This window comes from Plecotus auritus (assembly GCF_963455305.1).
Source record: "Plecotus auritus genome assembly, chromosome: 6".
NCBI lineage: Eukaryota > Metazoa > Chordata > Mammalia > Chiroptera > Vespertilionidae > Plecotus > Plecotus auritus.
In genome coordinates, this window is record NC_137773.1 from 125,765,673 (window position 1) to 125,793,016 (window position 27,344).

At 46.9% G+C, this 27,344-nt stretch overlaps 1 protein-coding gene across 3 annotated transcripts in view; it reads left to right on the forward strand.

The window, feature by feature from the left end:
- The window catches only part of PRICKLE2 (prickle planar cell polarity protein 2), a 166,975-nt gene that overhangs the window by 15,874 nt on the left and 123,757 nt on the right, over positions 1 to 27,344 (forward strand). The window contains exon 1 of one of the 3 annotated variants that reach the window (XM_080671509.1): positions 21,928 to 22,463. The exons of 1 other annotated variant lie outside the window; for it this stretch is intronic. The gene's annotated coding sequence lies outside the window, so the exon portion shown is untranslated. Of the gene's footprint in view, positions 1 to 21,927; positions 22,468 to 27,344 lie in introns of those variants that run through there. One more of the 3 variants, XM_080671511.1, reaches the window with a different exon arrangement.

Below are 27,344 nucleotides of genomic sequence, written 5' to 3' on the forward strand. Positions count from 1 at the left end.
TTAACTGATGTTCAGTGAATTATTTTTAATGTGCATTTTAATTTTCATCTGGTGAGATGGTGGGCTGCCTTTTAAAAAACGAAGTATTATGTGCTCAGCTTTCTGTTGCAAAAACTTCCAGTGAGTAAAGTTTCAGTTACATAAGTTCTATAGAGGATGGTTGAGTGGCACTTCTGTGGCTCGGGGTGTACAGGCCACGGAAGGTTGTCAGTTTTCCTGACCCGTCTAAGGAATGAATGGCTGGTTCCTCTGTTGGTGACAGGCTGGTGAAAGCCAGTCCACACTCACAGTCACTTCGGTCTCACAATGATTTTACACAGCCACTTTAGGCCCATTTGAAAATGAAATTCCGTGCTGTAACTCCTAATTAAATTAATTGTCTTCATTAAGAATCAATTTATGTTGTCAGCTCAGTGGTATCTCGCACCAGTAGGCCTATCTCACGTGAAGTCTCTACATCCCAGCACAAGGCTAAAGAAACTTCAGAGGGAAAACGTACATTGTAGCCTATGTCAGATTTCAATCCTGTAGGTCATAATCTAAACAACCTATCCCAGGACTTAAATCTGCACACTCCTTTCAAGGTGGTGTCTTAACTAAGTAGGGGGAAAAACTTTTTGCTTTGCTCCGAACTGCTGCAAAATTTTGCATAGCTAAACAATGGAATCAAAAGAATCCACCTACAATGAAAGCCTCATTCGGTAAGAAACAGGAGGTTATACATGATGCAAGACAAAAAGATTGCAAAAATAAAACGTCTTTATTCCCCGAGGATAATAGTCATTTTGGAATGTTACTCTTTTAAAATCAGAATGCTTAAAGGTGATGTGTAGCCTATAGATACGGGCCCGGGTAATATAAATAGGATGGCGCCACGGAAAAAAACACCACCTCGTTGTATCTTCTGTGCACACTGAAATGCATGCACAGGAATAGCTGCAATTATTAAACGATATTTTAGGAGCTTTCTGTTCAAATGAGAAAAAATGTTCTATGGATCATGGAAATGTCTCATCCGATAGGGAGCCTGGCTGCTGGAAGGGTTCTGTCCTGGAAACTGACCGGTCCAGAAGCCAAGGTCTGAAGTGCAGCCCACTGGCCCTGTCACTGTGGACAAGTCACAAGACCTGTTGTGTTTTCACAAAATGAAATGTTCAGATATGCGATCCCAAATGCGATCTTCACAGAATGGACTCCAGATAGACACAGGAGGACTTTCCCGTGAATAAGTATTGCTTAGCTATGTGGATAGGCCATGCCCCTTCTTCTTGGCAATCCCTCACTGGTTAGGGCAGAACAGCTCAGGGAGACCCGAGGACTTTCTGAGGGCACCTTCTACCAGGAACTGACTGAAATGGAGGCAGGGCCACAGCCTGAGAGAGTGAAACTTTGGCTGGGAGCTGGACTGAGCTTTCTGGGAGTGTCTTCACCTGTCCCGTGGCAGCATCGAATTTAGTGGTCCTCCAAGTGGTCCATGAGCAGCATCAGCCTCACCATCGTCTGGGACCTTGTTAGACATGCACATCCCCAGGCCCCAGCCACCTTAGACCCGCTGGCAAGCAGAAACTCTGGGGTGGGGCCCAGCAATCTGTTGAACAAGGCTTCCAGGTGGTTCTGCTGCACATTGAGTTTTTAGAACCACTGTTACAACTGAACCCAAACCACAGGTGTCACAAAGTGAAGAGACTAGAAGATCCGAAAGGGAGGAAAGAGAGTTCATCCTGATGTTAGAGGTGGGGGGTGTGGCTGCGGGCTGGGTCAAGGTTACCTGAGACGATCACTAAGTCTTCTCCAGCTCCAGAGTTCTGTTTTAATAGTGCCACCAAGTTTTAAAATGACAACTAAAAGGGGTGCATACAGGAGGGATTTGTTTTTTAATGATATTCTGGAGAGCCCAAACCAATAGGAAAAGTCTCGGTGAACTGTCACTTTAAAAGAGAGAACCTCATTCTTACAGCACTACCTGGGATATTGGCAAAATGGAGAGCATGTGCTGATCCAGACGCCTAGGCCTTTCAGCCTGCTTTCTTTTATATCTGAGTGCTCTGAGGCCAAACTTGGCTTTCCAACCTCAGGGTCTTCAGCTGGAGAATGCTCAGCTGCCAGTTACCCTGGACTGGAAACTCAGCAACCACGCGTTGACAGTGGAAGAGGAACCTCCCCACACCTCTCTGGACTTGGGTGATGACCCCACTGGCAGGACAGTGATATCACAGTCAGAAACCCTGGAATCGCTCAGGGCATCCTCCTAAGTCTGAGGAACGCCTGTCTCCCCTGCAAGGTCCTCCCTTTTCTTTAAGATCTTCTGTTACAAGTATGGATTCTGACTAGAAGCGGCCGCTCCCATGAAGGGCATGGGTTTCTGAGTACTCCGAATGCTCCAAAGATGGAATATGGTAGTGGGAGATGAGGGCCACAGGTATGTAGCCTTGACTACAAGAACTTCTAATCCATTATTACCCCCAGATTGAGAAACCTAGTATCCCCCCCAAAGGTGGCTTTCCTGACCTTCTTCATCAACCCGTCCAAACTTTTCTATTGTGGAGCACTTGAAAATACTAGAATTTTTGGAAGGACATTTTAGATTAGAATTGAACCTTTCTTTAAAGTAAGCTTTGGAAAATTGAAAAAAAAATCCAGTGTTATCTGTACAGTGAACACAGTTTTTCTCTGAGAAATATTGGCTTGAAATTGTCCTATGCTTCTTACCTCTTGTTACTAATAATTCATCCCTTTGATATGAAGTGGCTAAATAACCTAATTAGGCAGGATATCGACATTGTAGTGACATCTTTGATTACAAAAATAATTTACACACACTGATCAAAATTTGTCTAATTTCAAAGGATTCAGGGTACACTTGGATGCTAAGACATTCTGGTTGAGAACTATGTAGGTCTACTAACACCCTCAATGTAATCAATGTATGTGTATTATGTATGCAATTGTGTATATCCTTCTATTTTGAGCTGTGATCCACCTGAATCAAAGATTGTGTCTTAGTCTTCCTATATCTGGTGACCAAATGAGGCCAAGATCATGCTAATGTATGGTTTGGTATGGTTTGTTGAAGACATATATATCCATCCTTTCTCTCTCTTTTACACACACACACCAACCACGTTCACTAAACCCAGGGTAACTGAAAGTCAATTCCAGCCAGGAAGAGAGGAAGAGATCCCCTAAATATGACTTAATAGTTATCCCCAACATTTTCAAGTGAGAAACTAATTACTGCATCAGTTACTACATGATCCCTCCACCAGCTAGCTTATCTCATTAGCTCTCTTTAAATAAGCACAAATAAATATACAAGTTACATGTTGAGATGGTATTTTTCCACATGAACTGAGAACCCAGGGTTACTAGCTGTGGTTACCAAGTGGTGACACAGACATTTTCACTGAGCAAAATCAAACACCATGAGCTATTCCATGACCAGAGTTGATTTCAGTAGAATATCAGGGTCAAAATACTGTAACTTCCAAAATGCTGGAAAGGTCCTTGTGAGCCATACTGATTCCACACAAGTTAAGACTTCTTTTCTCTTACTTGTTTTTGTGTCGATTCATTGCTCCATCAAAAGGATGGTAGGTACTTCCTAAAAAGACTTAACTTGTCCCACTGCATAATTTGACTGCCACAAATTGGAACACTAACAATGATGAGATGAAGGAACATGGGTAGAAGAGAAATAACACACCAGGAAGCTCAGAGAGACCTTTTTTATAGAGCGGAAATGATCAAGGGCATTGGGAGCAGTCACCAAAGATGTGTATTTATTGGAGAACTCAACAAGGTCATAATTAGAATTAATACCTCCCATTTCTGAGCCACAGTCTACTCAGCTATGTGATAAAGTGATTAAATTTGACACCTTCCAATTCTGTTTTTCATAATCACAATAACTAACACTTTTGCTCTATTACTGTCAGGCACTCTGCTAAAGACTGCATCTGCATTTTCTCTTTAATCTTCAGAATACCGTTATCTGGCCCAGTTGACACTGAAAGGCTCAGAGCAGTTGAATAATTCATCCCAGGCCACAAGGCTGGTAGTGGCTGGGCTGAAGTTCTGACTCGGGTATGTTTAATGCCAGATTGGTGCTGTTCACCTCTACCTTATATAGCCCCCAAAGAGGCTGGAATAACTTGTTGCAAGGTAGACTTTCTCAACTACCTCTAGACCAGTGCTTCTCAGTGGGGGGTGCTTTTTGTCCCCTGGGGGACGTTTGGCAATATCTGGAGGCATTTTTAGTTGTCACAGCTAGGGAGAGGGGTGCTACTGGCATGTGATGGAAAGAAGCCAGGGATGCGAATAAACAGTGTGCAACAGGTGGCTTAGACCCCACAACAAAGAATCACCTGGCACCAATGGTTTTCTATTGATTGTCAAGGTCAAGAAATCCTGCTCTAGACACAGCCTCAAAACGCCCTCTTCACCACTGTCCACAGAAGATAGATAGAAAGTGCCTGTCCTCAGGGAGGACATCCATGTCTTTAGAGTTGTGTACACATGTGCATCACAGTCCAACCTGCTCAGTACACCGCTGCATTTAAGATCTATGGGCTTTGATCAGAGACAGACCTAAGTTCAAACCCCTGTTCTGTGACTTTCTGCTTTTCTTTAGGGTCATCACTTACACTCGGAAGCTCCATGTTTCTCATCCCTCAAATGGAGATAATCACTCTCTATGTTGGGATGACTGGGTCATAGTAAGCGCTCAGTTAATCATTACAGCCTTCTCTCGTCATGGCCTCCCTTTCCTTTTATGAACAACTCAGTCAGCCTGTGCTCCTCTTAAGATGGCCAGGTATGCTCTTGGCTCCCCCGTTAGCTGGCAGGAGCCACGGACTGTCATTTGCAGACTTAAACACAGAGGATGGTGTCGGTGAAACGCACCAGAGAGGGGCAGCTGTAAAGTACTGGCGGCCGTGCAAGTGAAGGCAGTGGTGGTAGAAGCAAAAGAATCCAGGAATCTTGGCCCATGGCCAAGGCATCCACTGCAGCGGACTCTCAGGGTTGGCTTGTGGTATAAATTGTTGCTCTGTCATGTAAATGGAAAATTAACTTGTGCAACCAATCAAAGAATCTTTGAGATGCTTTGTGAACCATACCACCCAGATAAGCTGAAGATGTATGTATTTTCTTGGAAGAGACCTTTCCTTGGGTAGACAGGGTGGGAAAAGTTAAAGAGAGGGGGAGAGGGAAGGGGGAGGAACTTGCTGTGTGAAAAGCCCCCCTCCCCCTGAAAAGTGTGTGGTTGCAAATGCTGTGCATGGTTCCTGCAGCTTGGGTTACAGTGCAAGGTTCCAGCTAGACTGCTGAGGGGACATTACATATGCCCTTTCCCTCTGCCAGAAAAGATCATTACCTGTGAGCACATTATTTATTTATTTGGGTCAGTGGGGGTGTGGGAAGGAGAGGAAAGAAAACTGACTGCAGGTGGAAGGCTCCAGATGAGACCTCTGATCCCTTAAGCTGCTTGCAGAAAAGAGGGGAGATTATTGGAAGTCACACCTGGCACTCTGAGCTTCCTTCCGCTGTCTGTGCATGGAGGGATTCTCGGTGCTCCCGGGTGTGGGGCGGCGATAAGCGGGCCAGTGCCGTGGAACATTATCCATTTTGAGTTTAGATACCTGATGTAGGAGAAAATACCTTTCCCTGCTCAGCCAGCCTGAAGTAGACCTTGGGCTGCTGACAGGCGGCTTTATGCTCCTTTCCGGGCCACGCTACTGGCTTGCTCTCGCAGCAGGCCTGGGAGGAGGGGAGGCGGCCGTGGTTTCTGCACTGGGACACAGAGCCTCTGAGGGTCACCCTCTTAATCAGGTTGCAGCATCAGGTACAGATCAAGGGCTGGAGCCCCAGCCTGGAATTGTAAACCAGGCTTCAAACCATTGTGCTATCAAAGCTCTTTAGAGATCATTCAGGTGTCTCCATCATATAAAGTACTGAAAGCTGGTGAGTGTAAAAACACACACACACAAACACGTATATACACACACATGTCTATGTACAAATCACAGTTATGTCAACATAAGTAGATGAATGGGCAGACTCCCTGCCTGGGATATGAGAGTGAATAGGTTGGTGAGACTGGAAAACGAGTGTCCTCAGCGAACAGAGGGGACATCTACTCCAGCTGGTCGCTGCCTCTTGGGAACTTGAACTCAGAGAGGCCAGATCTCCTGCCTTATTTTTCAAGAGAAGCTGTTGTGGTTGGCAAACTACAACCTGCAGGCCTCTTCGCCCGGTACCTGCTGTGATAAAGTTTTATTGCAACAGAGCCACTCGATTTGTTTATAGACTGACAGTCTTCAGGCTACAACAGGGAGTTGAGTAATTGCGACACAGTGACTGCATGGCCTGCAGGGTCACACATATCCCACTACACAGTTCCCTGACCTCTAGGCCCGATGGACACATGTGGTGAAGTCCACTTCCCAGCTGGACCCATTAGAGGCCGTCCAGCCTCATGCCATTGCTCACCCTCTGCCTCTCTTGGGCACTCAATAGCAGTGGAAGGCGAGGACAGGGTCTCAAGCTTGAACCTGATGCAAAATCCCTTTGCGGCCTGGGAAAGTGGATTGAGCCGGCTCCACCTCCAGACTCAGTGGGTCTGCGTGGGGCCCGAGAACCTGCACCTTCAGCAAGTTCCCTGGTGGAGCTGATGCTGCCGATCAGGGTCACACTTTGGGAACCAGGGACTCAGACACGCCGTGCTGTTCAGGAGGTTTCAGAGCACCTGCTCTATCAAGAGGGCAGCTCACTTGGCTCAGGGAGAGGAATAAATTCTGTGGAAGCCCTAGGGCAGACTCGCTGAGGCACTGCACAGCCCCCACAGGGCTGTGAAGGATTCTGGGTCCTCAGAGTCCTTCAGAGTTGCTGTGTTTCCTCAGTTTGCAGAACATATCTTGGGATCCATCCACGAACAACTGCATGGGCTGCCGGGGGCTCTGGCAATCTGTATTCCCCACACCCAGTAGTCCTAGAGTACCTGGTCCTCCCAGCTGTTTCCCTTGACCTCCTAGCCAGTCTCTTGGGGGAGGGGAGGGGGGAATATGATAATGGGCCCAAACCAAGAGATCTTATGTCAAGATTAACCCAAATCTAGGATGGAATGGGAAGAACAGATTCAGCAAGCTAAATAAAAATGTAAGACAGTTATAAATAGAAGAAAAAGGAAGTACGTTCTGAAATTAGAGGAATGCTTGCAGTTAAAAGCTATTTTGATTTCTCTGAGCCTCAGTTTTCTTGTCTACTAGTATGGTAGGGACAGTCGGGGTAACCTTGAAGGGTTGTCGTGAGAGATGCTGTGTATATGCTAACTGTCACCTATAAATCTGGCTTCTAAACCTTCTCTCCACCTGTTTCCTTGTGGCTCGGCGCTCCTGAAGGCAGTCATCTTAGAGACTCCAAAGGACCCCTTTGCAGTGTCTGTGGGTGGCACTTGGCGGCTCTGATTGGATGCTGCCGAAGAAGCATCCTGGTTTTTTCTGGGCAGCTGACTCCAGCCACTAGCTGACTCTAACCCTTTCATTCCTGGCGTTTCTGGTTGCCAAGTGATATGGCTTCCTCATCCCAGCTAGCCGAACCCCCTCTGTGTATCTCCTTTTTGGCTGGGCTCCTAATAGCCCTTCCTTCCACAGCCGCCCAGCTGTGACGAGTTGAGCAGCGAAGACTCTGCCAGCCTCTGCCCCAGCAGGGCTCTGTGCGTGCCATTTAAGGGAAGAGAAATGTGGCTCCTGCTGGATGAGTCAGGGGCTGCCACCTCAGAGGAGGGGTGCTAAATAATTCACCACAGCAGCCTGCTCTGACATCCATCCGGCCTGTCCCCTGGTGACCCCGGATGCATCAGCAGGGCTCCTGCTTGCTGTGGCGTCACAGGGAGCAGGAAGAATAAATAAGGCAGCAGAAACCCGCCCTGGCTGTCAGGGGCCCCACAGGCCCGAGGGTCAGGGAAGAAAGCATCCGGGGTGGCCTGATGGGTGTGTGCTGACAGCCACTCAAATCAGAGGGCTTCAGACTTCCTCACTGTACCAGGCATGACTGATGGTATGTTAGACTCTATACACATTTTCATTTTTTCAATGTATTTTGTTTTCTTTCTGAGAGAGAGGAAGGGAGAGGGAGAGATAGAAACATCAATGATGAGAAACATCAATCGGCTGCCTCCTGCGCGCCCCCCACTGGGGATGGAGCCCGCAACCCTGTGCCCTGGCCGGGAATGGAACCATGGTTCATGGGTCGACACTCGACCACTGAGCCACACTGGCCAGGCTTCTATACACATTTTTAAAGAACCTGCTATGTACGTGGCAGTTTTACCTGTATTATCTCATCTAGTCCAGAAAGTCCATGAGGCAGAGGCTGTTAGATGAGGCCCCGAGAAGAAAAGTGATGTCCCAGTTCCCACAGCTCATAAGGGGCAGAGTCAGGATTCGCCCTTGGACATGTCCCACTGACAGAGCGCCTGTCACCCAGCTGTCTCTGGCCAGCGGGGGATTTCCTCTCTCCTCCTGACACTGGCTCTTGGCGGTTCAGACTCCCACATGTTAGGCCCAAGGCGACCAGCTTCTCTGAAGGGAAGACATTATGGTTCATCAGTAAAGCTCTCCACTGCTCCTTTTGGCTGGAGCTTCAAGTTCTGATACCTGGTTTTTGTAGTTTGGACCCTGCCTTGGCCTAGTCTCCTGCTGAGCAAGCTGGTGGCTGGGAGGCGGTGTTCAAAATGACGGCTTTGCCCGGAAAGTACACATCTTCGGCAGGATTCCCAGTTCTTCTGCAGGGCCTGACAGCCTGGGGTTGAAGAGCTGGAACACAGGCCCGGAGGGGAAGAATGGTAGAAAGACAGACACAGAACGAAGGGGGCATTTCCTCAGCCCAGCAGCCAGGAAGACTCGGTTCTGTAGCTCTAAGGAGGTAATTTTGCAAAACACATCACACAAACACTCTTTGATAGCCCCCTCTCCTTAGATGCACAGGGCACCCCAGTGTGATGGATGAACAGGTCTGTGGTTATTGTGTGCAGAATGCTTTGTGAAGATGAATTCAACTCATAAAGTTATCACTACTATTTACATTTTTCACAGGGGCTTCTGAAGAACAGAGAGGTTAAGTAACTTGCTCCATGGCACACAGCATGAGCCAGAGCCCAGAATCAAACACAGACTTCCCGATTCCAATTCCAGGGTTACTTCCGTCATAGAAGGACTTAGTTAGATAAATTACATGTCCTTTGTAGCAAGCTATTTATACATGTTAAAGAATATTTAAGATGCAAAGGAATTGAGGCAGCATCCAGCATGGTGGGCTGAGGGACATGTATGCTATAACTATACTTTTCATTCTCTTTTCTGCATCAATCAGCTGCCTGATGACATTCACAGGGATGACAATCTCCCAGGGTTGTAATCAGTTTCTGAGGAAATTGCAAAAAAAAAAAAAAAAAAAAAGTTCTATGGAAATATAGAACTGCAGTTATTAATAATTGTCACAACTATGAGTGGATCCTCAGCCATGGCATACATAGACTAGGCTGTGAGACATGAGCAGTCCACTCATTCACCCATATTTATTAAGGCCTACTATGTGCAGACACTGTTCAAGGCTTTGAGGATATTTTTTTTTAAACTGACAAAAAAATCTGTCCTCTCCTCCCCAAATTGGAGCTTATATCCTAGGGCTCCACAAGGAACCAGACCATTTAGCAACACAAACAGGTAAAATGTATAGTGATTTAAGAGAGCTAAGCTGGGCATCAACTTCCCAAAAGACAGTGTGAGGGGCACTGCAGACCCTTTAACCAGGAAACAGTCATTTGACTGCTGAAAGTTATAAAAAAAACAAACAGTTAGGGTTTCTAAAAATTGGTCCAAGGTTACGTAGCTAATGGAGAGACATCTATTCAAGAAAACCTACTAAATCTTGGTAACAGTGAGTCTGTGGCATGTGAGCCATACCACTCATCTCCCCACTTCCCTCCAACACAGATCGGTGTGATGGAAACTCTACTCTGGGAGTATGCAGCCAGGACGATGGGGCTCCTTCTCTCCTGGCTCTCGGTCTAGGGCTATGGTTTCACCTAGGGAGAGGCCCCCTCAAAGTCTGGCAACACCTTGCCCCTACAGAGGAGCCCTGCTTTTCTCAGATCAGACTGTGGAGTAATTTATGGCCCAGGATATTGTTGGAAACAATAGAACAATCAATCAGCTGGCAATTAGTGGCAGCTAACTTCTGGGTGTTAGCAGTAAAGATAGACCAGCCAAGTGAGTGCTCAGGGAAGCTGTGCCTGCCCTCTGAGGAGCACGCAGAGCTGCACACTGCTGGGGAAACAGACCTCACTCAACTTGTCTAGCCATCTACTAAACAAACAAGCAAACAAGATGTTCCAGGAAAGGGAGGGGGGACCCGTATTCAAAATTGCTGTAATATGTTATCTAAAATGTTCCGTTTTCAACAAACTATCATGAGTCATGCAAAGAAACAAAGAGTGTGACCCATACACAAGGAAAAAAGTAGGCAAGAGAAATGGCCTGTGAGGGTGCCTACATGTCAGATTTGCTCAAGACTTCAAAGCATCTAGTATACATTCAAAGCACTGTAAGAAACTGTCTAAAGCATTCAAGGAAAGCATGATGACAATATCTCATTAAATAGAGAATATCAATAAAGAAAAATTGTATTTTAAAAAATTATTAAAAGTGAAATTTTGCAGTAAAATTTAATAACTGAAATGAAAAATTTACTAGAGGATCTGAACAATAGATTTCATCTGGAGGGAGAAAGAATCAGCAAACTTGAAGATAGATCAATAAAGATTGTGCAATCTGAAGAATGGGGAGAAAAAGGAAAAGAGAATGAGGAGAAGTGGGAAATGTGGGGTATCATTAAGCATACCAACATATGCATAATGGGGCCAGCTAAAGGAGAAGAGACAGAAAAAGGAGCAGAAAAAAGTATTTGAAGAAATAATGGCAGAAACTTTCCAAGTCTGATGAAAAATGTTAGTCTGTACTCCAAGTAAGTAAACTGAGACACGCCATAGTCAAATGTTGAAAGACAAAGAGAAAATCTTTAAAGCACTAAGAGAGAACAACCCATCACATATAATCCAATAGGAATAACAGCTGATTGTTCAGTCTTGGCAAAGAATTTGGCAGTTCCTTAAAATGTTAAACAGAGTTTCCATATGACCCAGCATTTCCATTCCTATCATTATATCCAAGAAAAATAAAAACATTCATCCTCACAAAAATTTGTACACAAATATCTATGGTAGCATTATTGATGATAATTAAAAAGTAGAAACAACCCAAATGTCCATCAGTTGATGAATGGATGAATAAAAAGTATATAGATACAATGGAATATTATTCAGCAATAAAAAAGAATGACACCCTGTATAAGCTGCAACATGAATGAACCTTGAAAATATTACACAAAGTGAAAGAAACCAGTTGTGAAAAAAAAAACACATAGTATATGATTCCATTTATATGAAGTGTTGTGAATGGGCAAATTTATAGAGACAAAAAGTATATGTGTTTGCCTAGGGCTGGAAACAATGGGGCAAATGAGGATTGATTATTAAGGGGTTTCTTTGGGGTTTGTGAAAGTGTTCTAAAATGATATCCTATATAATAAAAGCCCAGCGACCAAAAGGCGGAATGACCAGAACAACCAGCCAACCAGTCGCTATGACGTGCACTGACCACCAGGGGGAAGATGCTCAATGCAGGAGCTGCCCCCTGGTGGCCAGTGCCACTCCCACAGTGGGAGTGTTGCTGGGCTGATTGGGATGAGCGGTTCTCCCACAGCAGGCCGATCCCCACAGGCTACAACCCCACCCCCCCAACCAGTGCACGAATCCCATGCACCAGACCTCTAGTTGTGATAATAATTGCCTAACTCTATAAACATACTAAAACCTATTTAACCATATACTTTAATTGGATGAACTGTATGATATGTAAGCAGTTATAAAAAGAGAAAAATATAGTAGGGAACATTTTGGCATTATTAGGAAGGTGGAAGGGAGGACAACTCAGGGCAGGAAGGGTATAGGTGACACTTTTAAGACTTGAAAAGGTGACAGAGTAAGCTATGCTACTATCTGCATGAGGAACATTTCAGAGGGAAGGGCAAGTGCAAAGACCTGGAGGCAGGCAGGTGTCTGCTGTGTTTGGGGACCAGGGTTCCAGGGCTAGCGGGGCAGAGAGTAACAGTGGAGGTGTCGGGGGACATAGATCTCAAGGGCCTTCCTCGGAGATGAGCGGCACTGGGGGTCGTGGAGCAGAGCATGACAGGCTCTCGTGTTGGTTTTCAGAGAACCACTGAGTGCAGTTAGCAGCTGTAGCTGAGCTGACGGTGGCTGTCACCGCCACCCAGCAGAGGTGGTGGTGGCTTGGAGCAGGGTGAGAATAATGCAGGTGGTGGGGAGAGGTCAGATTCTGCCTACATTTTGACGGCAGAGCCAACAGGACTGAACAAGGGTTACAAAACGTTCAGTGTAAATGGTCAGATAATATGTTAGGCTTCGCAGGCCACGCAGTCTCTGTTGCAACTGCTCAGCTCTGCTCTTGAAGCATAAACATAGACAGTGCTTGATGAATGGGCACAATTGTGTCCCAACAAAGCTGTATTTGCAAAAACCTGAAGCAGACCAGATTTGGCCAGTGGGATGTGGTTTACCAGCTCCTAGATTAGATGTTGGGGGCAAGAGAAAGAAAAGAGTAAAGAGTGACTTGAAGATGCTAGTTCTTAACCACTGGAGAGACGGAGTTGCCATTAACGGAAAGAGTGAGTCCTGCAGAGGGAGTGGGTGTGTGATCTGGACTTAGTAAATCTGAGAAGCCTTTTTGACATCCACATGTAGATGTGACAGAGGCAGGGAGATTTGGAAGCCTTGAGTTCATGGAAAAAGTCCGGCCTGGAGTCGTCAGCACAGAGGTGGTATTTAGAACCCTAGACCAGATCAAAGAAGCGAATGGAGAGAAAAGCAGAGGCCCCAGGACTGAGCCCCAAGTTTAGCTGTCAGGGAGATGAGGGTGAACCAGCAAAAGCACCTCCTGGAAGCTGGGAAAGTATTTCAGAGAAGTTCCCTCTATCCTTCCCTTTCCTACTCACAAATCATGTTGGAATACAAATGAGCAGAGACATGTTCTTACAGGAATAATTCTGAATTCCCTCTAACTTCTAGATAAGAAAAATCATTATCAAACTTTTTATTCATCCGACAGATGTTCATTAGCTGTCAGGTCTCCAGGCACTGTGCTGGGTGCTTGGAATAGAGTGGTGAGCCAAAAAGGCACAGTTCCTGCCCTCAGAAAGCAGAGAGCAAGAGAGAGCGATGTTAACCATAGTCATTAACACTCACATACCTGCTGACCAAGGCTGTACACTATGAAACAGGACGAGATGTCTGAAGGGAAGGACACACACCGAAGACAGCAGTAACATGAGTTTTGTACCAAGGACTGATCTCAGTGGAGGACCAGGGACCCTTCTGCATTTTCCTCTATTTTTAATGATGTCATTTCCTGCACACCGCACCCCGATGGCGACGCACCTAGTTTTGGAAAGGCTGAGTGAGAACCTTTGAATTAGAGGGAGAAATATGGATTTTGTAATCAGAGCCAGGACCAAGTCTCAGCTGTGGGTCCTAGGGCCGTTCTTGTATTCTCTGTGACCTGTGCCCTCACCCATCCAGTACGGAGTCATAAAAGCCACAGGTTCTGATTAGGGTGAGGCCTAAACGAGAGAAAATGTACAACACACCTGGGATAGAAGTTCTTCCCATTCCTGGAGAAGAACAGTATGTCAGTTTGTACATTGGTGACATTTTTTCTTCCAGGATAATTTTCCCAAGGCAGGTATTTGCTGCCAGTTTGCGATTTTATGAGGTCGGGAGCTTTTTCATCTTTTTCCAGAGCATCTCCCCCTTGTCAGCATCTCTCCCGAGAGGAGCGTATAGGAGGTAGAGTGCCTGCATTAGGAAGTGCTGGGAGACCACAGCATCCGTGTGCAATGCCTGCTGGTTCTCCGGTCCTTTCCAGAGAGAAAATGCAGTGTTTTCTTCAGCTGTTTAATGAAAATTAGTAGTTCCCAAAAGCTGCTATAAGTGCAGCTTTCATTATCTCAAACAAAAGTAATGTTTGCTAACACATCGTGTCAATTTTAACAATATTTTCGTGGAAATGTGCAGTGGTAAGCATGCTTAAATCCTTGGTGCAGCTTTTAATATTTTCTGGGGACGGAGCAAATCTCCAGCAGTCTTTCATTTCGATTTGCCCAGTTTAGCTGGTTCATATTTCTCCTTTAAATTAATGCAATTAAGAGAGGATAACAGGCTCTGTTAAAATTTTGTGCAATAGATTAGGTATTGAGATCGAGAATAATTAAAATGCATGAAATGTGGCTGATTCCTAAGATGGTAGAAAAAAGAAAAGGAAGGCCTCTTTTCTGGATTTAAAGCATGCCAGATTATTTATCACAAGATATGGAAATGTGCCCGTGGCCTAAAAAGCATTTTTGATAATGGTATCTTAAACAAATGGAAGAGAAAGAAGAGGTCTAGGAGGGAGTTTTTTTGGGGGGGAGGCGGTGTGGGAGTCATCTTTATGTTTATCATGAACAATTTCTGGTTGCACCTCTCATTCTTCCTCCCTCTTTGAAAACCAAGTGGGGAGTAATAGTGACCTACAATCTGCTGGGTACTGTACTTACATCATTTAGCACATCTAATCTTACCCACACCTGTGGTAGATAGACATCTTCATTTTTTGATGGAGAGACCGAGTCTCAGAAAAGGTGAGTGGTTGTTATTACCAGGGCCATGAGGCTAGCAGACAATAGATCCAGATCTGAATTGAGGTCCTTGTGTTGGGCTCTTCCTCTGGCAAGGCCCTGCTTGTGTTGGGGGCAGATTATTATAAATCAGAGTTGGGAAAGCGGCTAGAAACTACTGAGGAGGCTCTCATCTGAGCGCTTACTTCTTTCCTAGGCGGGCAGCTTGCCTCTGTGGTGCCTTATTCACCTTACCTGCATGCAGCAGTGTCACAGTCTCATCCTCTGCATGGTTATGTGGGTGGGTGTTGTTTGTTAATTTTAAAGGTTGCTAAAAATCTGGAATGTGTTCTCCCTTTTAGGACAAAACAGATGCAACTTTGACTTTCAGTATTCATTTAGGACAGGGGTGGGCAAACTTTTTGACTCGAGGGCCACAATGGGTTCTTAAACTGGACCGGAGGGCCAGAACAAAAGCATGGATGGAGTGTTTGTGTGAACTAATATAAATTCAAAGTAAAGGAGTAGAGGGGAGAGCAAGAGAACCAGATAGAACAGCCGGATCTGGCCCGCAGGCCATAGTTTGCCCAAGGCTGATTTAGGATGATCATTACTTCCTTGATGATAAACATCCCTTTGCTTTAAGATATTAAGGGTTTAGTAGATTGTGCTATTTTTTTAAAAAATGAATTTACGTAGCAAAAATAAAAATTGCCAGCTGTAGACATTACCACGGTTCCTCATAGTTTGCTCTTCTCCTCTTCCTGGGCATCTACTTCCCTGCCCCCTTGCAAGTAGATGAGGTCATGGGACTAGTTCAACCAACAAAGTGGTATCATTCACCTTCAAGTTGAAACACCTAAAAACTCCAGTCCTCTCTTCTTCTGTTGCCGTAGCCTGAGAATGATGTGTTAAGATCACAGACACACAAGAAAGGATCAGGTCAGATCCCTGAGTCACTGCTTGGAATGGAGGTGCCGGAAGAGCCGCTGGACCTCCAGCCAAGTGTGTATGAATGAGAAATCACGTTTTCTTGTGTTAAATCCCTGAGATCTATGTTTATTTGTTACTGCATAATAGCCTAGCCTAGCCCAACTTACATAACAATTCTTTGTCAGCCTCCTCTCCCTCATTTAAAAACTTTTACTGGGTATTGAAATTTATATATCTGAGAACCACACTTGAGTAGGTTACTTAAAACTATATAATCCCCCCTCTCTCTGTATATCCTAGTTAATAAAAGAGTAATATGCAAATTAACCATCACTACGCTACACCCACAAGCCATGCCCACCAGCCAGTCAGGAGCGAGTATGCAAATTAACCCCAACCAAGATGGCTGTGGCCACGAAGAGAGCAGGAGGCTTGAGTTGCCCCCGGCAATGGAGGAAGCCAAGCTTTCCACACACCCTGGTGGGCCCAGGCCTCCACTCAAGGCTACAAAGTTTCAATTATAGAAGATAAATAAATACCAAAATAAATGGCGGCAGCCATGGAGTGAGCAGGAGGCTTGGCTCCGCTCTAGGCTACAAAGTTTCAATTATAGAAGATAAATAAATCCCAGATACCAGGGCCTCCGCTTGGGTCACCGGGGGGCATGGTCGGCCTGCAAACCACCACAGGCCACTCGCCCAGGCCACCCCATGCCCCAAAGGAACCCCCACCCTGATCCGGGACACCTTTCAGGGCAAACCAGCTGGCCCCCACCCATGCACCAGGCCTCTATCCTATATAATAAAAGAGTAATATGCAAATTGACTGTCACTCCAACACACAAGATGGCTGCCCCTATGTGGTCAAAGATCCTGCCCCCATGTGGACACAAGATGGCTGCCACAAGATGGCCAGCAGGGGAGGGCAGTTGGGAGGGACCAGGCCTGCAAGGGAGGGAAGTTGGGGGCAATCAAGCATGCAGGGGAGGGCAGTTAGGGGTGACCAGGCCAGCAGAGGAGGGAAGTTGGGGGCGACCGGGCCTGCAGGGAAGGGCAGTTGGGGGGACCCAGGCCTGCAGGGGAGAGCAGTTGGGGGTGACCAGGCCTGCAGGGGAGGGCAGTTAGGGGTGACCAGGCTGGCAGGGGAAGGCAGTTAGGGGCAAACAGGCTGGCAGGGGAGTAGTTAGGCATCAATCAGGCTGGCAGGGGAGTGGTTAGGGGATGATCAGGCTGGCAGGCAGAAGCAGTTAGGGGCAATCAGGAAGGCAGGCAGGCGAGCAGTTGGGAGCCAGCAGTCCTGAATTGTGAGAGGGATGTCCGACTGCCCATTTAGACCTGATCCTACCAGGATCGGGCCTAAATGGGCAGTCGGACATCCCTTGAGGGGTCCCAGATTGGAGAGGGTGCAGGCTGGGCTGAGGGACACCCCCTGTGCATGAATTTCGTGCACCAGGCCTCTAGTATATATATGTTTATATGGAATTTCTGCAATAATTAATAAATAATAATACAAGAATAAACTTTGTGCTTCACATATTTACAACTGTAAAACTACTTTTGCCAGCCAATATATATTTGTGTGTGTATGTGTGTAATCTTTAAGAAGTATATTCTCTCTCTGTCTCATTATATATAGAGAGAATATGGTTCTTTAAAATTATATGTCATTATAATACACAATAACACATACTTTTTTAAATAACATAAACTTCCATGAATTTATGACTTTCATTAGATGTGTGATTTGAGACTTTGGTCATATCCCTCATAGTAATTAGTATTTCACAATTGCAGGTTCAGAAGGTACTGATCTGAGCCAGCTAAGACTAGTGCTGTCTTTACCTTTTTATTTATTTTCTGTTCATCCTCACCCGAGGCTATTTTTTGCATTGATTTTTTAAGACTAGAAGGGAGGGGGAGAGACCGAGAGAGAGAAACACCAATGTGAGAGAGACACATCGATTGGTTGCCTCCCACAGGTGCCCCAACCGGGGCCAGGGATCGAGCCTGCAACAGAGGTACATGCCCTTGATTGGAATCGAACCCAAAACCCTTCAGTCCGCTGTCCTACTCTCTAACCACTGAGAAAACTGGCTAGGGCTATCTTTATCTTTTTAAAGTCTTCTTAAGACCAAGACATTACCATTGCTCTGAGTGACCCAGGCCAGTCCTATCATCTCAGTATTCAAAAGTCTTCCAAAGGTTCTAGGAAATCCCTCTGTGGTTCATTTAAAATCAATTCCTTTTTATTTTACACCTATGGAAATAGAGATTAAAAATTGTTCTATGCCGGCCTAGCCAGTGTGGTTCAGTGGTTGGGTGTCATCCCAGGCACCAAAAGGTTCATTTCCCGGACAGGGCACATGCCCGGGTTGCAGGCTCGATCCCCAATAGGGGTGTGTAGGAGGCAGCTGATCGATGTTTTTATCTCTCCCTGCCTCTCCCTTCCTCTCTCTGAAATCAATAAAAACTTTTTTTAAAAATTGTTCCCATGCCTGTCCTCACTGAAAGCCACAGTCTGGGCCGTCACACATCCTTGTCTTCTGTGTAGTAACCAGCAGTGATCAGTCCTGTCCTCTTAATCCTCTAACAAGATTTTGACTAATGCCGGCGAGGCAGGAGAGATGATTTGATTTTCCCGCATGTGTGGAGCGCTGCTTAGTCATGACCTGCCCGTGTCACGCTGGCCCAGTGCCCATGCAGACGAGTCTTTTCATACTGCATTTGTGTGAAAACTTTTTTCATATTCATTTCTTTCTCTTGTGTGCAGTGCCCTCTCTAGCAACTGAAGTTTGACCTTGGCTATTTTAGCAGTCTTTTCACTTACGGTTTCTAGATCATTTCTGGATATTTTCTCATATTAAAATAAATTATTTTGGGCCGTCCACATGACTCAAATTAGACTTTTCTTGACTTCTGATCACCTCAACCACAATCAGTCTTGTCCTCCTTGACCCTGTTCCTAAATACTGTAAGTAGTCATGGTCATTTATGTAAACACCTTATTATCCTATCTAAATAGAAAGTTCTGAAGGTTGGCATTTGCATCCTTGTCTCCCAACAGTGTCCTGCATTCCACAGATTCCCATTAAATGCCGAGTGTCTCATATGTGTTGCCTGTTCTCCCCCACCCCTTGCCCCAGAAGTTTGCTGTCACGAATGTGGAAGCTCATCTGTTTTTTGTAAAAACTGTGTGAGTTTTGTCCCAGTTTACTAGATCTCTGAAATTTCCAAAGTAGGTATTGCCTCACCTTTTCTAATACCTGACAGCGTATTTTCCAAAAATCGATCCTGAATGGTCTCCAGGATGAAAATAATTATCACCAGGAATTATCGATCCATGGCTTGTGTTATTTCAGTGATCTGCGAGGACGAGGCATGGATCCCCAGCCCCCTCCCTACCTCTACTCCCGTGGGTGGTCACAGAAAACAGGCCCTCAGAAGGCCTTCAGCAGCTTGCTTTGCGCCATCCCCCTCCTGCCTGTAATTAGACCTTTGAGAACCCTGCACCAGCACTATCATAACACGAGTCCACTCTCCTCTAGTCGCTTGCTGAATTGTCTTCCCCTCGCAATTCCAAGCTCAGTTAAGGCAGGGCCCACCTTTGTGTTGGTCACCATGATGTCTACCAGGCTTGACACAGTCACGGACAGATCTTAGGAGTTCATGAATGGAAACATGGACGAGTGGACGAGGCGCCCACACTTCCCAGACAGAGCCCTCCTGTCCCCAGTGCAGCTGCAGAGCAGGAGGTCCGATGCCGTTGGTCATTCTCGCTGCTGCGTCCCCATTGCAGAGCAGACCAGGTGTTTGTGATGTTCCCATAGGAGGAGCCCTGCAGCAGCTCGCCCACATTAGGTGGGCTTTTGAGCTGTGCCCTGGGAATGGGGGTAATTCTGCCATCTTCCTGTACCCACTTCCTTCCCGCCTTTTGAACCAAGTCTAGTGACTTAGCGGATTAGTGCCAAAAGTTCCCAGGAAAGCACCGGCACGTCCACCACCTTTAGCTGACATCTGTTGAATGTCTGCTGTGTGTTCCGCTCATGCTAAGTGCTTCACATTCATTCTCATTTGATCCTCAAAACAGCCCTGCAAGGGTATGCACTGTTGTTCCTGCCAAAGAGAACCAGATCATGGAGTTAGCAAGTGTCCGAGGCAGGGTCTGTCCCCAGGCAAGCCGCAGATCCCATGTCATAGTGTCACCTCTTAAGAAGTTGAGAGTCATGTGTCTTATCTATTCCAGATGAAGATTAATCGGTCACTTTGTATTCCAGCTTTCCTCTTTATTGCATCACAGACAATCACTGAATCGCTGCTCATAATTCTGCTATGATCACGCTGACCAGCAGGAGGTCAGAGGGCAGTGGGCACAGATGGAGAAACTGGAGCATAGTAAGTTGGGGTGATCTGTCCATGGCCACACTGGGGTCAGAGGTCACTGCTTCCCCTCGGCCATTGGTGGCTTCACACTGTTGCGTTTGGTGTTCTACTTCTTGACGGGTGTTGAGGTCTCAGGGTTTTGTCCGCTCCCCCACATGCTCTGGTCTGTGGGACGGAGACTTAAGGCGGAGTTTTACTCCTTCAACTGCACTCGGTTTCTGTTGGTGAAAAGTTATTCCAGGTCCTGTGATTTTCACCATGAAAGGTCTGTGAACCGGAGAGAAGCATCTGAAAAAAGTAAGCATTATTAATACAATTACCTCTGACAAAAGACCGTTTAACTTCCCCACATCCAACAAAAAATTCATGTGCAGCTTCGGGAGCTCCGGCTGGAAGGGCTGAGCACAGCCCAGTGCCTCATTCAGGTGGAGGAGTGTCGGCTCAGACCCGCTGTGTGCATAGGGGAACACACCTCCCTCCCATCCCCCAGCCCTCCTTCCCTCCGCCTAAGGAACCCACCCTCACCTGCTTATCACAGTCACAAGGCCCAGACTATTGGCTTGTGCTCGCCTCTCACCTGGCCCAGGGTACCACATCGGCAGCATGGAAATGCTCAGAGGGTAGAAACAATGGCCATCCTGATGGAAGGAAAACCTTGGTGAATTTTTCTGAACTCGTTCATAACGTCAAAAATAACTTATGTGACATTGTGTCAATCCTCACCACAGTTCCCTTCAGTATTTTCACTGTATTGCACTAAAACATGAGCTCCGGGAGAGCAGACACTATGCATAGCACAGTGTAGGTGCCCAGAAAATATTTATTGAATGAAGGATGGTACAGACAAAGAAATTGAAGACCCCCAAAGTTACTTTTCTGAGGTCACATTACTAGCAAAAAACTAAACCAAGATTTGAACCCAGGGCTGCCTAACTCAATGGAGTTCTTTCTCTGTGATTGCTTGGATAGGCCACTTTGTTGGTGCAGAGAAATGGAGATTGGGAGACACAAAGGTGTTTAACAAGGAACAAGGCTCCAGCCCCAAGTCCAGGAAATGTGGGTTCTGGCCCATCCTTGCTGAAATCCCAGTGAGACCTTGGAAAAGGCCCTTCTCCACTCAAAGCCTCAGCTTCCAATTCTGTAGAATGGAGAGAAAGAAGCAGTGCTGCTGCGTGAGGCTCTAAATGTCCTCAAATGCCCAGGGCAGATATATGCTTTGTCATCTCCCATGCTCACTCGCTCACTAGGAGCTGAGGTCAGGGGTGAAAAGAGGGGGTGACTAATTCACCACCCAAGCAGGCTGAGGAAGGTAGCCCAATGCCTTTTATTTCAGGAATGCACAAGAATTCAAGGACAGCATCCTCTCAAGCTAACAAACACCCTGAAGTGAAAGTTGAAGAGAAAAGAAAGTAGAGGCATTTGAAGGCTTAACAGCATTGGGGGGGCGGGCGGGGGAAGAGCTGCGTTCACCCCTGGGTTGTTGCAGCGTATAATCTGAAGCAGGCGCTCACGTTGATAACTGCCCAGATCTGACACCCTGCAGATAAGAGCACCACTCTCAAAAGAAAAAGAAAAAACAGACGCATATCTTTAAAGCCTCCCTTCTTGTCTGTGATATTTTTGTGCGCCATTAGAGGATGCATATCTAGGGCCTCTGCATCCAACCAGGGCTTTCTTCTGTCTCCCTGGCTTGGGGATTATTGATTTGGAAGGCAGGGCTAATTTACATGTAAATAAATCTCAGCGCTGGGCAGCGGGGACAGGATGTCCAGATGCCGGGACTGGCTTGCTGACGTCACGGCCTCATTAGCATGCGGAGGATGCGAGCACTGCAACAGCGACTTCTCTGGCACCTCCAGCAGCTCCTCCGCCGACAGTTATTATTTTTTGGCCAAGCCGCACATTTCCTGGTTTGGAGTCTCGAGCTCTGCGACCAGCTGACTGGTTGCCCCAGGGCTGGCTCCGGATCAGCTGGTGACGCTCAGGCTGGGGTCTGAGACTTCCTGCAGGCTGACGGCAGCGAGGTTCTCGGGAAGGCAGTGGGATCAGCGATCGGATCCTCGGGAGGGAAGGGAAGAAGTCACACTTTCCCCTGCCTGGCGGCTCCCCAGCAGGATCGGGGCAGCCCTGCTGTTTGCTGTGCGTGGATGCTGAGATGCTGAGCAGTTCGCTCCTGCCTGCTGCCGGCTCCAGGAAGGGTCCAGATTTGCAGAAGGGTTTCTAGAAGAAGATGCGTTGGCTGCCTGCGGTCCTGCTTGCATTCCTGGAAGCCAGGCTCGGGGCGAAAGTGAACTGGGGCAATTGACAAGCTCAGAGGGTCTGGCGGAAGCTCCGGAGAGAGTGGGCATTTCATCTTCCTTGGAGGTAGGTAAGGAATTTGCTCTAAATCACACATTAAACAGCAGCGTGTTTTCTGACGAGGATGAGAGCGTTAGGTCTGGAGGCTTGGCACTGGGGGAGGACATGAGGCCTCCATTATCTTAGCGAGGTGGCATGGTTAGTGGCCCTGTGCACGGCACATTCTGCCTTCCCTATGCTCATTAGAAAGCTCAACTGTAAAGTGACATGTCACGGCTATAGGGCTAAGTCCTATTGCATTAAAGCAGCATCTCTCTAACAGAAGTGCAGTTATCTTTTTAAAAATAATAATAGATGGGGAGAGGGTTTAAAAACTGAACACCTGGGACAGTGCACAGCAGTCATTTTAGCTCCGAAGTCAGCAACCATCAGAAGAGCCGGGGAACGAGGACGTGGCCAAGACGTCCAGGTAAAGTCATGACGCTCCAGCTGTTTGGGATTAATTTTAGCTGGAGCGTTCAGATGAGAATGGTGACATAGCTCCAGAACATGACTCAGTGTGTTCCCCACACTGGGTTTCTTGCAGGAGTGTTCATGGTTAGGTCTCCTCTCTCTGGGTTTCCTGAAAACCAATCCTAGCATCACTAATCTGCCATGGAGGTCTTGCGATGAAAACAGGTGTTCAATCCAATTATTGTTATGGGGTCTTAGAATATGCTCAGGTCCAGCAGGACTTTTATGAACCATAAATAATCCAGGCTGGGCCAAATCACAGAGGGTAAGTGGTCTGTGCCAGATGCGATGCCATCCACCGGGCCAAACGTGGCTCTTGTGTAAGTTAGGTACAAGGGTTGTCTCCCCAGCGAGAGCTCTGCCTCGAGTCAGTGCACCCATGACCCCAGCCGGGGAGGGCTCCAGCGTGCCGTGCATACACAGACACGGACTCCGTGTACCAGAGCTGCCGCGTGCCAGGCTGCAATTTGCTTGGCTTGAATATCTTTTCCCGGAGAGTGTTTTAAACCATCTCAGTGAGACCTAAAGTAAATGAAGTTGGCTGCTTTGCTGCTGCTGCCTCGGGGCTCCCTGGCTGGTGATGGCTGACACAGAGGGGTCAAGATGAGTGTTCCCATGGGCTCCAGAGGAAGTCACAACTTTGACCGAATTGCCATATTTTGAAAATTTGGATTTTAATCCCTCCTTGACTGCTTGTAAAGGTTTTGCCTTTCTATCAAATATTCCCCCCCCTCGGGAATTCTTTTTTAATGTGAAAATTAAAACACATTGGATCCATCAAACATTGTTGTCTGTAAACAGTCGTGGGGCAGCCAGAAATAGTAAAATACCATAGTTTTAAATGGCAGGGTTGTCAAGGTTCACCATGCAATGTATTTGTGTGTGTGTTGGGGGGTGGGGGGCGTGAATAGAAATATAGGAAGATGCATAGATGGAAGCTTAGGGATTGGAAAGGGAACTTAGAGATTAGACAGGATGGGATGATGGTTTTAAGCGCTCAGAATGGATTCAGAAAGCGCTAAAGACACTGAGAGTTTCATCTCTGAGCACTAATTCCAGTCTATATAATCGGAGAGCAATGGAACCTCTAGGCAGGGTGATAGGTATACGGATTTAATGAGGTGACATATGAAAAGCACCTAGCACAGTGCGAGCCACATAGTAAATGCTTGGTAAACGTTAGCTATTATTGTTGTTGTCATTGTTACCTTTTTAGCATATGATTATACTCACTGTTACTAAAACCAAATAGTCCACTGAAAAGGTGCTATGTTCACAGCCATTTTTCTGCAGAAAGGTCTTGCTGGCAGAGAAGGTGCCATCTGCAGTCACGGTCATTTCCATTCCCACTCAAGTCAGCTTTGCACCCTGTTGATTGATAGAATAAAGCCTATTATTCGGGGCTACTGTACTTTGCAGAATTAAAAGTGACCGGATGGCAAAATGAAAAGCATTTAACTCAGGCACCCTTAAGGAAGCCCTCCTGTTTGGGCAGCTGACAAGTCACACGTCGAAAGCTGCAGGACCCAAATGGAGGCATTTCTGGATTTCTGTTTGCATTTCCCTTCTGTTCCAGCTTTGCATGTGAGAGGCAGTTCTGTTCTTTCTTTGCAGTGTAGACACTTAGCATTTTCTTCTCCATCCAGGGAGGCCTTTGAATATGTGCTGCACCTGCTGGGTGGTGCCTCAGAATTGATGCCACCACGTGGGTAACTTCTATTCATGGGTCAACTATTCAGGGCAAAGAGCAGGCCTCCCTGCCACCTGCCCATGGCCCAGTCCTCTGCTCTGATTTTGTCCCCTGACACGATATTCCTTTGCCACATCCGTGCCCTTCCTCCTTCTGTCACGAGCATACTTCAGTCACATGATTTGATGGCTGTTTCTTCCTTTCCTCCCAGCATCTTCCTTTTAAAGTTAGGAACTTCGAAACAGGGGTGGGTCTGAAGGACAAACTAACCATGAATTAAAGGAGCCAGAGGAGTCTAGCCTAAAGTTCTTTCTCGGGAAACTCAGAATTGGGACTTGATCATTTTGGGTTGCCACTGGTTTTCAGTAAAGTTGTGTTTTGCATGGAAATGGTATTTATACGTTGACTATAGCCCACCTCCCGTGTCTCCCGGTTGTATCTGTGATCCTGAGAGAGTTGCCTCACCTCTCTGGACTTTGATTTCTTCATGTGAAAACTGAAAACCAACGCCCCTGGACTCGTGGCTGTGACACCATGGCTGCATGCCCGTGTCCAGTTCCCGGTGCCTCCTAGCTGTTGGCTTTATTTCCTTCCTGTGTGGAGGACCTTCATATTCCCACGTAATCTCAACCTGCGAACACCAGGGGGCAGTGGTTATAATGCTCATTTTTACAGGAAACTGCAGGCCAGAGAGGGAACATAAACATGACTTAGCCTAAATGACACAGCTGGTGACAAATCTCGACCCGTCAACTACGCATTGACTGCAAAGGCTGAGTGGGCACGGCTCAAGGCCACCCTCTGCCCGCCACCTCTCTGCCCACCACCCCTCTGCCCTGCCTTGAATTAGCAGAAACCTCAGTCTTCAGAAGCCCCAAGCCATGGTCTGCTCTCTTCTCTGCTGTTTTCAGATACACAAGAGTCAAAATGCTCTGTCTCTCAGACAGAAATTCTAGGTGGCATTGGGGTGAAGACCCACTGAAACCTTTCCCTGTCCTCTCCTTCCGGGTTATGATCAATGGCTGTGAATGGTCACAAACTGAGAAGTGGGGGGCGAGGCATGGACAAAATCTGTTTCCCTAGTTGATGCTCTTGACTGGCACTTGCCACTTGGCTCTTGTCCTAACCTGTAAAGGTTTTTAATGAAACGTTCTCATTGTTATTATACCGTGTGTGCGTGTGTGTGTGCGTGTGTGTGCGTGTGTGTGTGTGTGTGTGTGTGTGTGTGTGTGTGTGTAAATGAAGCAGAGATGAACATGTTGCAATAAGATCACACTGAGCTTCCAGCAGCGCAGATCTCCAAAATCTCCTCCGGGGACCTGGCCAGTTGAGGTTGGAGACTGGTTTCCTTTTCTCTCTGGCCTGTTGTTGGAGCGGTTCTTTGTTTGGAGTCTGAAACCCGCAGGCTTGCTTGTTCTGTTATTTCCCTGGGGACAAGGGAGAGGAGAAAAGAAGCAAGGAGAGCCAGAGAAAGAGAGATTGGATGGAGGAGTTGGAGGAGGGGAGAGGAAGGCCGAATGAAGAAGCAGCTGGGAGACTCTCAGCGCCATCTCCGACCCTCGGGAAGGGCAAAGCTGAAGAAGACAGCCTCTGCTTCTTCTGCTGAAATGCCTCTCCCTCCCCACCTGTCCCTCAGAACTCAGGTGCAGCCATTTCCGGTCCTAGACCCTACTTGCGGCTACACACAGGGTGTCTTTCCCCCAGAGCACCAGAGACCATTTTAAAAAGTGCATTAACTTAAAAGGGCCCGTTTTCCAGTACAGCATGAGCCTGCCTTTCCTTGATGGGTGTAGAGGGCAAACACAGTTGGCTGTCGGGTCTGTAAACATCAAGCTGGCTGAACCAAGGCCTCGGCTTTTCTGAGAGCTGACACAGAAGAGGAACAGCGACACTGAGGGGCGGAAGGTCCAGGGACGACATCACAGTGAACAGGGAAGGCAGCGGGAAGGCGGGCTGGCCTGTCTGAGAGCGCTTCCAGAGTCAGGTGGGATGAGCCTGTGCAAGAAAGAAGCAATAATGATCTCCTCCGTCTTCTTGGTTCTGCATCCGAGCTGCTGCATGGAAACCCGTCCTGGAGCCCAGGAGGGCCAGGCACCATTGACCCTGGGGGTGGCACAGAGATGGGGCGACCAGGGGCCGCCTTGAGTTGCCTCTGCCCCTCTGGCACTGGGAGTGCATTGGGCCCAGCCCCACCCCCACCCCTTGGGTCCTTAAAATCCAACCTTGCAAGTATTACCCAGCCCCATCCAGGGTTAAAAGTAACCGGGACAGGAATTCTCAGCATTTCATTTTAGTTGGGCGGGATGCCATTTTTCCAGCTCTTTTCTTGGCATCCATTCATCAGTTGTGAGTCCTCAGAGATACTTGTTCATGAAAATTCCAGGACTCAGCTGAAAACAGCCCTGCTTTCTGTGGTCGCCGGGACCGCTGGCTTTCAGGGCAGCTGTTAGTATATATAGAAGTGTATATTTTGGGTGTCTATGTGTCTGTAGATAGTCTGTGTGTTAGTGCTTATGTAAATGTATAGAAGAAATAATAACTATTGCAAATTGAGCACCTACTGTGTGCTAGCTGACATGAAAGCTGGAGAAACCAAGACTCCTAGAAGTTAAGTAAGTTGGCCGCATTACACAGACAGTAAGAAAGAGTGAAGCTGGGGTTCAAATCTAGCATAACTGCAGTCCAAAGCCTGAATGTCCACCACTCTAGGCCTCCTTACACTTTTCACTGTAATATCCTCTGTG